At 39.4% G+C, this 9,204-nt stretch overlaps 1 pseudogene; it reads right to left on the bottom strand.

Moving 5' to 3' along the window:
- Nucleotides 1–8,885: 8,885 nt before the first annotated feature.
- LOC101906016 (small EDRK-rich factor 1-like) lies at nt 8,886–9,204 on the bottom strand (annotated as a pseudogene).

Here is a 9,204-nt window from a genome sequence, read left to right on the forward strand (position 1 = left end):
TCCTTGGACAGTAAGGAGATCAAACTCAATCCTAAGGGAAATCAACCCTGAGTACTCATTGGAAGGACTGATGCTGAAGCTGAAACTCCAGTACTTTGGCCACCCAATGATAAGAGCTGACTCCTGGCAAAGACCTTGATGCTGGGAAAAATTGTAGGCAAAAGGAGAAGAGGATCAAGGATGACATAGTTATATAGCATACATGTTATGTTAGATAGCATACATGTATGTTAGATAGCATACAGCCTCAATGGACACAAATTTGAGCAAACTTTGGGAGACTGTGAAGGACATAGGAGCCTGGCTTGGTGCAGTCCATGTAGAGATGACTTAGCAACTAAAGAACAACAACAATTTTTTATGTGATTATAAATGGTATTGTTTTTGCAAAATATCAGTTTCCAGTTGTTCATTGTTAATATATCAAAATACACTTGATTTTTGTATTTGATTTTGTATTCTACAATCTAGTAGTTCTAGTTTACTGTAATTTTTTTTGTACTATTAATATCTGATTTTCCACATTGGCAATCATGTCATCTACAAACGCAGTTTTCCATTATTCTTTCCAGTTTAAATGCCTGTTTTTCTTGCCTTATTGTACTTGCTAGAACTTCCAATCAGTGTTGGGGAATAGAAAAATTTAGTCTAAATTTTTTATTAATTTATTTATTTTAATTGGAGGCTAATTACTTTAAAATATTGTAATGGTTTTTGCCATACATTCACATGGATCAGCCATGGGTATACATGTGTTCCCAATCCTGAACCCCCCTTCCACCTTCCTCCCCATCTCATCCCTCAGGGTCATCCCAGTGTATTGGCCCTGAGCACCCTGTCTCATGCATCGAACCTGGACTGGTGATCTGTTTCACATATGGTAATATACATGTTTCAATGCTATTACCTCAAATCATCCCACCCTCACCTTCTCCCAGAGTTCAAAAGTCTGTTCTTTATACCTGTGTCTCTTTTGCTGTCTCACATATAGGGTCATCGTTACCATCTTTCTAAATTCCACATATATGTTAATATACTGTATTGGTGTTTTTCTTTCTGACTTACTTCTCTCTGTATAATAGGCTCCAGTTTCATCCAACTCATTAGTACTGATTCAATTGCATTGTTTTTAATAGCTGAGTAATATTCCATTGTGTATATATAACCACAACTTTCTTATCCACTCATCTGCCTATGGATATCTAGGTTACTTCTATGTCCTAGCTATTGTAAACAGTACTGCGATGAACTTTGGGGTACATGTGTCTCTTTCAATTCTGGTTTCCTCGGTGTGTATGCCCAGTAGTGGGATTGCTGGGTCGTATGGCAGTTCTATTTCCCATTTTTTAAGGAATCTCCACACTGTTCTCCATAGTGGCTGTACTAGTTTGCATTCCCACCAACAGTGTAAGAGGGTTCCCTTTTCTCCACACCCTTTCCAGCACTTATTGTTTGTAGACTTTCAGATACCAGCCATTTTAACTGGTGTGAGATGGTACCTCATTGTGGTTTTCATTTGCATTTCTCTGATAATGAGTGATGTTGAGCATTTTATCATGTGTTAGCCATCTGTATGTCTTCTTTGAAGAAATGTCTTTAGTTATTTGGCCAGTTTTTGATTGGGTTGTTTATTTTTCTGGAATTGAGCTGCATGAGCTTCTTGTATATTTTTGAGATTAATTCTTTGTCAGTTGCTTTGTTTGCTATTTTTTCTCCCATTCTGAAGGCTGTCTTTTCACCTTGGTTATAGTTTCCTTTGTCCTGCAAAAGCTTTTAAGTTTAATTAGGTCCCTTTTGTTTATTTTTGCTTTTACTTCCATTACTCTAGGAGGTGGGTCATAGAGGAAGTTTACTCTAAATTTAACTTTTAACCTAACTTGAACTTCTAGAGATGAAAATTATAATGCCTCAGGTGAACAAAAACACAGATAGGCTCAGTGGCAGATTAAATGGTTGAAGATTATTTAACTTGAAGACATAACTAAAGAAGCTATTTAAAATGAAATGAGAGGGAAAAAAGACTAGAAAAATAAATAGAACATCAATAGGCTGTGAGGAAAAGATGTGTAACCATGTACATACATAAAAATTGAAAATCTTTCTTTTTTTTCTGTTCTTAGCAGAAAAGCATCTAATTTTTCCCCATTAATTTATAACATTAGCCATAAATGTTTCACAGATACCATTCATCAAGTTTAAGAACTTCCCTCTAGTCCTAATGTTCTGAAGATTTTCCTTTTTTTTAAATCAGGAGTGAATGTTAAATCTTACCAAACAAGTTTTTTGTATCTATGGACTTAATCGTATTTTTGTCTTTCTTAGTCTATTAATATGGTGAATTACATTGATGGATTTTAAAATATTAAACCATCTTTGCATTTTTAGGATAAATTTCACTTGGTCATGATCTACTGATAAGTTTGTCTTTAAAAGAATTTTATTTATTTATTTTTGACTCTACTGGGTCTTTGCTGTTATCTTCTGGCTTTCTCTTAATGTGGGGAGTGTGGGCTACTCTCCAGCTGCAACACACGGGTTTTTCATTGTGGTGACTTCCCTTGTTGCGGAGTACAGACTCTAGGGTGCTCTGGCCTCAGCTGTTGCAGCATGTGGGCTCAGTAGCTGTGGCTCCTGGGCTCTAGAGCACAGCCTCAGTAGTCGTGGCACATGAGCTTAGCTGTTTCAGGGCATGTGGGATCTTTCCTGAACAGGGACCAAACTGACGTCTCCTGCATTGGCAGGAGGATTCTTTACCACTGAGCCTCCAGGAAAGCCTGATAAATTTGTTTTTGAAAGAGATTTTCACCGAGTTCAGAATTCTAGGTTGGCAGGGTTTCACACACCTGCCCTGCCCTTGTTCTTTTAGTGCTATAAGGATGTTGTTCCATTATCTTCTCACTTATATCCTTTTCTGATAAGTTTTATGATGTAATCCTTTTGCTTGCTTCTTTGTATGTAAATGTCTTTCCCCCCACTGTTTGATTTTGAGATTTTCTTTTCATAACTGACTTTAAGCAATTTGATTATGATGTACCTTGGTATTTTTTCATACTTCTTTACTAAGGACTTGTTGAGATTCTAGGAATTTTGAGTTTATGGTTTTCTTTAAATTTGAAAAAGCATTGGCCATTATTCCTTTAAATATTTTTTTTCTAGATACTCCTCTCACCAAACCCTTGCAATTTTGGGACTCCATTTATGTAGGTACAGGTTGTGGATCAGATGGTAAAGAGTTTGCCTGCAATGCACGAGACCCAGGTTCAATCTCTAGGTCAGAAAGATCCCCTGGAGAAGGGAATGGCTAACTACCCCAGTATTTTGCCTGGAGGATTCCATAGACAAAGGAGCCTGGCGGGCTACCTCCGTGGGGTCGCAGAGTCAGACACTTTCAGTTTTTACTTAGGTACGTGGTTACATGCTTTTTCTCACAGCCTATTGATTGATGTTCTATTTATTTTTCTAGTCATTTTTTCCTTCTCATTTAATTTAAATAGCTTCTTTTGTTATATCTTCAAGTTCAGTAACCTTCAATCTGCCACTAATCCTATCAATGTTTCTTTTCACGTGAGGTATTATAATTTTTATCTCGATAAGCTCAATTTATGTTAAAAGTTAAATTTAGACTAAACTTTTTCTATAGACTTGACTATACTTGACTCCTCACTTCAAGTTTAAATTCCTACAGATCAAGGACCAAATCTTCATCGCTTTGTCTCCCCTTGGAACTAAAAGAGGTATATGGCTGAATGACTTTGGAAACTTTAAAAAACCTTTTCTGAGTCTCAATTTCCTTGTTTATAAAAATAGCAATAATATTATCAGGTTATTGTGATGATTATTAAATGCCACCTGAAATTATCACCACATTGTTTATCAGCTATACTCCAAAATAAAATAAAAAGGTAAAAAAAATTAAAATGCATTAATAAAAGTATGTCCTAGTGCCTTCACATGCTATGGTCTTAACAAACCTGAATCCCCTTTTATCTCAAGTACAGTAATATTCCATTAAATTTTTCTATAGCCCTAGAACCATGATTCACTAGGGATATTCTAGAAAATATTTAACCATTGGCTCTGTAGTGAGGGGAATAGCAGCCTGATTTGTAGTATTCTCTGTTATCTGGAAATCCTTCCATTGCAGTTGATTTCAAGCAATCAAAATGATATCACTGAACACAGAGCTGGGAAGAGTTGACTAGTAACACAGCATTCCGTAATATTTCCACCATACAGCTGCAGATATAATAGACATAACCCCAAGAGCACAGATAATAATATGTAGTGAAAAAGAACATGATCAGTTTTGGATATAACTTATTTTGGAATAGTTTATTTTGGTGTAAGCTAAGGCTGAGTGAGCGCTGAAGAATTGATGCTTTTGAACTGTGGTGTTGGAGAAGACTCTTGCGAGTCCCTTGGACTGCAAGGAGATCCAACCAGTCCATTCTGAAGGAGATCAGCCCTGGGATTTCTTTGGAAGGAATGATGCTAAAGCTGAAACTCCAGTACTTTGGCCACCTCATGCGAAGAGTTGACTCATTGGAAAAGACTCTGATGCTGGGAGGGATTGGGGGCAGAAGGAGAAGGGGATGACAGAGGATGAGATGGCTGGATGGCATCACTGACTCAATGGACGTGAGTCTGAGTGAACTCCAGGAGTTGGTGATGGACAGGGAGGCCTGGTGTGCTGCGATTCATGGGGTCGAAAAGAGTCAGACACGACTGAGAGACTGAACTGAATTGAACTGAATTTAACTTTTAATAGTGGTCATATTTAAAAACTGGCTCACAAATCCAGAAAAATTTAGCAATTGGCTCTTGTAAAACAGTATCAGCCAACTTTGATACCCCTCCATCTCTTACTTTCCCCAACCCACCTTCCAGACTTTCTTCCTTGAGTATGTAGTTGAAACAGTGGGAGTTTTCCTCTCATGTTTCTCTGGAACTGAGCTTTGGAATCTGCTGCTCAGTGTCCTGTATTCTCTCTCACTCCCACTTCCGCCTTGGGTCACTGCCTGGATTCCCGCAGAGAACCAGAGAAATGGATGAGGGAGGACCACTCTCTTCTCTAACAGTCCTGCTGCTTTAACCTCCCCACACCACCTCACATAGAGCTGCAGGAGTGATTATGGCTTTCTGTAATGAATCATTGAAGAGTAATTAGGGAAAATTATAATGTTGGAAGGGAAAAAATCTAAAAGCTGTTCGATAATTGTGACTTCTCTAGAGTCCAAGGGAAAACATATAAAACACTAAATCCTTCACTTTTTAAATTCAAGAACTATTTATTTGACACATACTCTATGCTAGGCATAGTGTTAGATCTATTTAATAAGGGGACATATTCCAAGTTTTCATTTGGCTATCCCATTCTTGGTTTTTATATGCAAAGATTAACTGATTTCATTAAGCACATAAACGTATCTCTGAAGGGCAAACACTAATTCTCAGTGCCAGTAAACACTAAGCCCCCAGGAAAGAATAAAATGCTTACCCAATGGTCTTATAGCTTGCAAAGCACCTCTTGCCATGGAGAAAGAAAATGTAAATTGTTATGCAGAGAAGTTGAGTTCCTTTACTTTACCCCATTACTCTTAAATTACACCCGCTCATGCCTTCCAGGAATAAGGAAAAAGTACATTGCTGGTCCACTTTGCTCCTTTAGCCTCTTACAGGTAATGCTACCAACTGAGTTTCAGGTGGTGAAACTGAAACTTCAGAGAGATGAAATGAGACCCAGTCCCTATTATTGGGGAAAACACAGATGTACAAATGAAAGACCATGATATTATGTGATAAACATCATAACAGCATAAACTCAATGGTGTGGAATCACAGAATGGACTCTTCATTCTGGCTGGAAATGCAGAGGGTCTTGGGAAGTCTTCACCCTGGCATTGACAGTGAAAGGTTAGAAGAGGTTTGCCGGCAAAGAAGACTGAATGATGGTAAACAGGCATGCAGGTTATATATAGAAGGCTGTACTTAAAAACAGAAACCTTTGAGTGGCAGAATTGTGTGAAGTTTACTATGATAATAGTGCATGTCTGTGTGTGTGTGCATGTGTGCATGTGCATACGATGGAGAAGGAATGATAATGTATGAGACCAAAAAGGGTAGAGCACAATGTCAAGGATATTTGATTATGATAACAGGTTTGGACTTTATTCTGTAGGTGTGTTGGTCCCAGGTGATATAACCAATTTATGTTTTCAAGTAGAAGACTGAAGATTGTCGAGTAGACTTGTTGGGAGACACTGGAGGCAAGGAGATTATTAGTAGACTGTCAGGATAATCTACAATGTAGAGGTCTGAACTAGAGTCGTTGGAGCGGAAGGCTGGTGTAGAGAACATGATGGAGCAACATTTCATAGAAAAGAAGCAACAAAAGAAGAACCAAAGAATTCTTTGGTTGAATAAGCCTCTTCCAGGCAGGTGGTGATGCTGTTAACATGAGAGTATGCACAGGTAGAGGAGCAAGAGTAGGAGACAACACTCATGTGTTGAATTTAAAGTACCTGGAAAACACCAAGGTGGAGATGTCCAAACCACGAGTTACAAATGACTACTGGAGCTCAGGACAGAGGTCAGAATGGCAGATTAATGGATTTGGGTGAAATGGGGGTTATATTAGCTTTCGACTGTGCTGTAATAAGTTACTAAAACTAAGGGGCTTAACACAAACTTATTATCTTTCAGAAGCCTGAAATGAGTCTTTCAAAGCTAAAATCAAGATGTCAGCAGAGCTGCCTTCTTTCTGGAGGCTTTAGCGGGAGGTTTTGTTTCCTTATCCCTTCAAGCTTCTATAAGCTGCCTCCATTCCTTGGCTTATGGCCCCTTTATCTATCTTCAAAGTCCATCACCCAACGTCTGCTTTCTCTGCTTTTGTTGTTGCATCCTGGTTCCCCTTCTGATTTAGACAGTTCAGAGTAATTCTCTCATACCAAGACATTAACTTAAGCATATCTGAAAAATCCCCTTTTTACAGAAAGACACACGTTCACGGGTTCTAGGGATTAGAATGTGAGCAACTTTGGAGGGAGATTCTTCAACCTACCACAGGGGTAGATGAGAAAAAGGCAATAGAATGAGGAAATAGAAGGGCTGAATGCAAATATCTGGGGCACATCAATGGCAGAAAGAGAAAGAAATACCTGGACAATAAGCGTTTCTCAGAAAAAAAAAATGAGTCAAGAAATTTCTAAAAGAAAGAATTAAAACTCTTTGACAATCTTTCCTCAGACCCTCTAAGCCTCCTGTTGATGTTGTTTAGTCGCTAAGTCATGTCTGACTCTTTGTGACCCCACGGACTGCAGCATGCCAGGCTTCTCAGTCCTTCACTATCTCCTGGAGTTTGCTCAAACTTGTGTCCATTGAGTCAGCGATGCCATCCAACCATCTCATCTTCTGCCACCCCTTCTCCTCCTGCCCTCAATCTTTCCCAGCATCAGGATCTCCTAGTCACTGGATTTACCTTTTGTTGACCTATAAAATGAGCAAAGGCACCAAATTGGGTATGATTCGATCATCCAGGACCTTTTTTGCCAGTTCCTGATATATTAGCTCTCCAGACCTTCTCCAATCAACCCCAAACTCCTAACTTGACTCTCAGATCCAACTCTAGACTTGATATTCAGAAATGTGGTCCTTGACCTTCCTTTCAGAATTCAGGCTGACTTGCCCTCTGCTTTCATTGTTTCTCAATGTGGTAGCAGTGAGTAACAGTGGCTTTCAAGAGTCTTAGGGACCTTCAACTTCTAAAATTCATTCTTCCTTCCCTCAGACCCCTGAGTAGAAGTGGAAACCTGGGTTCCAGAGGTGTCACTTGGATCTCTAAAAAGGTGGAAGCACTCACAGGAAGGCTGTTCTCTGTTTCTCTGGTGCTAAGTTCTCCATCTCCGGTGCAATGAATTGGCCAGGGATTGTCTGTGCCTAGGATATCTGTCTTCCCATCCAGGTGAACAGAAGGGTACTCGGAATTGCAATAATTGCAGGACCACATGGAATAAGAGAGCTATTTCCCCTAAGAAGAGGAGGTTGCTATAATGACAAGAAGGAAAGGAAGGGTGCTGGGCAGGCAACAAAGCAGATGTCCACTATACTGAGGATAGACTTCTAACTTTTCTATTAAGGAGATTATGGAGTTCGTGTAGCATCATCAAGAACTCCATGCTTAGATAATATGTATCAGCAAGGCCAAGTAATAATCATTCCTTTAATCATGAATGTACAAAGAGTATATTCCATTCTCTAGAACCTAGTCCATGCATGTACGTGTGCACAGGCACTCAGTCATGTCGGACCCATTGCAACCCTATGAACTATAGCCCACCAGTCTCCTCTGTCCATGGGATTCTCCAGGCAAGAATACTGGAGTGGGTTGCCATGCCCTCCTCCAGGAGATCTTCCCGACCCAGAGATTGAACCTGAATCTCCTGCTTCTCCTGCATTGGCACATGGATTCTTTACCACTGAGACACCTGGGAAGCTCCCTAGTACCTGGTACTCATATAAAATGCTGTGAAAATAATATATCTGTGTAGCTTCTAGCACACCGCTTGGGACATAAGAAGGATTCAGTGAATACTTGGTGAATTCATGAATGCATAAATGAGCATACTGTATATAGATAGTGAAAATGAAAGTCACTTAGTCATGTCCAACTCTTTGCGACCCCATGGACTATACAATCCATGGAATTCTCCAGGCCAGAATACTGAAGTGGGTAGCCTTTCCCTTCTCCAGGAGATCTTCCCAACTGAGGGATCGAACCCAGGTCTCCCACATTGCAGGCAGATTCTTTACCAACTGAGCTATCAGGGAAGCATATAGATATGTCAGCTCTTAATCTACAGGTGCTTCCAAGAGGCAGCGCTGTTTTTTTGTTTTTTAAGTTTAAAATAGTTTCACAAGGATATAACACATGTATGGCTATTCATTCTACAAAATCTTCATCATAGAACTTATGATACACCTAATTAGCAGTAGCACCCAGATTTTCTAAATAGTTATCGTTTTTCTCTTCTCTGCATAGCCTTCTTTTCATTGGCTGCCTTCTGCTTTTGTTGTATGATTTCAGATTCCTTCTGTTTCCTCTGAGAGGTAATCAAACTACCTGCTTTTCCTTTTCCCCTTACTAATTTTCTGGGATTTCTTTACATATTTCTGACGGGCAACTTCTCCTTGATTTCCACAGGCCAT

The sequence above is a fragment of the Bos taurus genome, chromosome 5 (genome assembly GCF_002263795.3).
Source record: "Bos taurus isolate L1 Dominette 01449 registration number 42190680 breed Hereford chromosome 5, ARS-UCD2.0, whole genome shotgun sequence".
Taxonomy (NCBI): Eukaryota; Metazoa; Chordata; class Mammalia; order Artiodactyla; family Bovidae; genus Bos; species Bos taurus.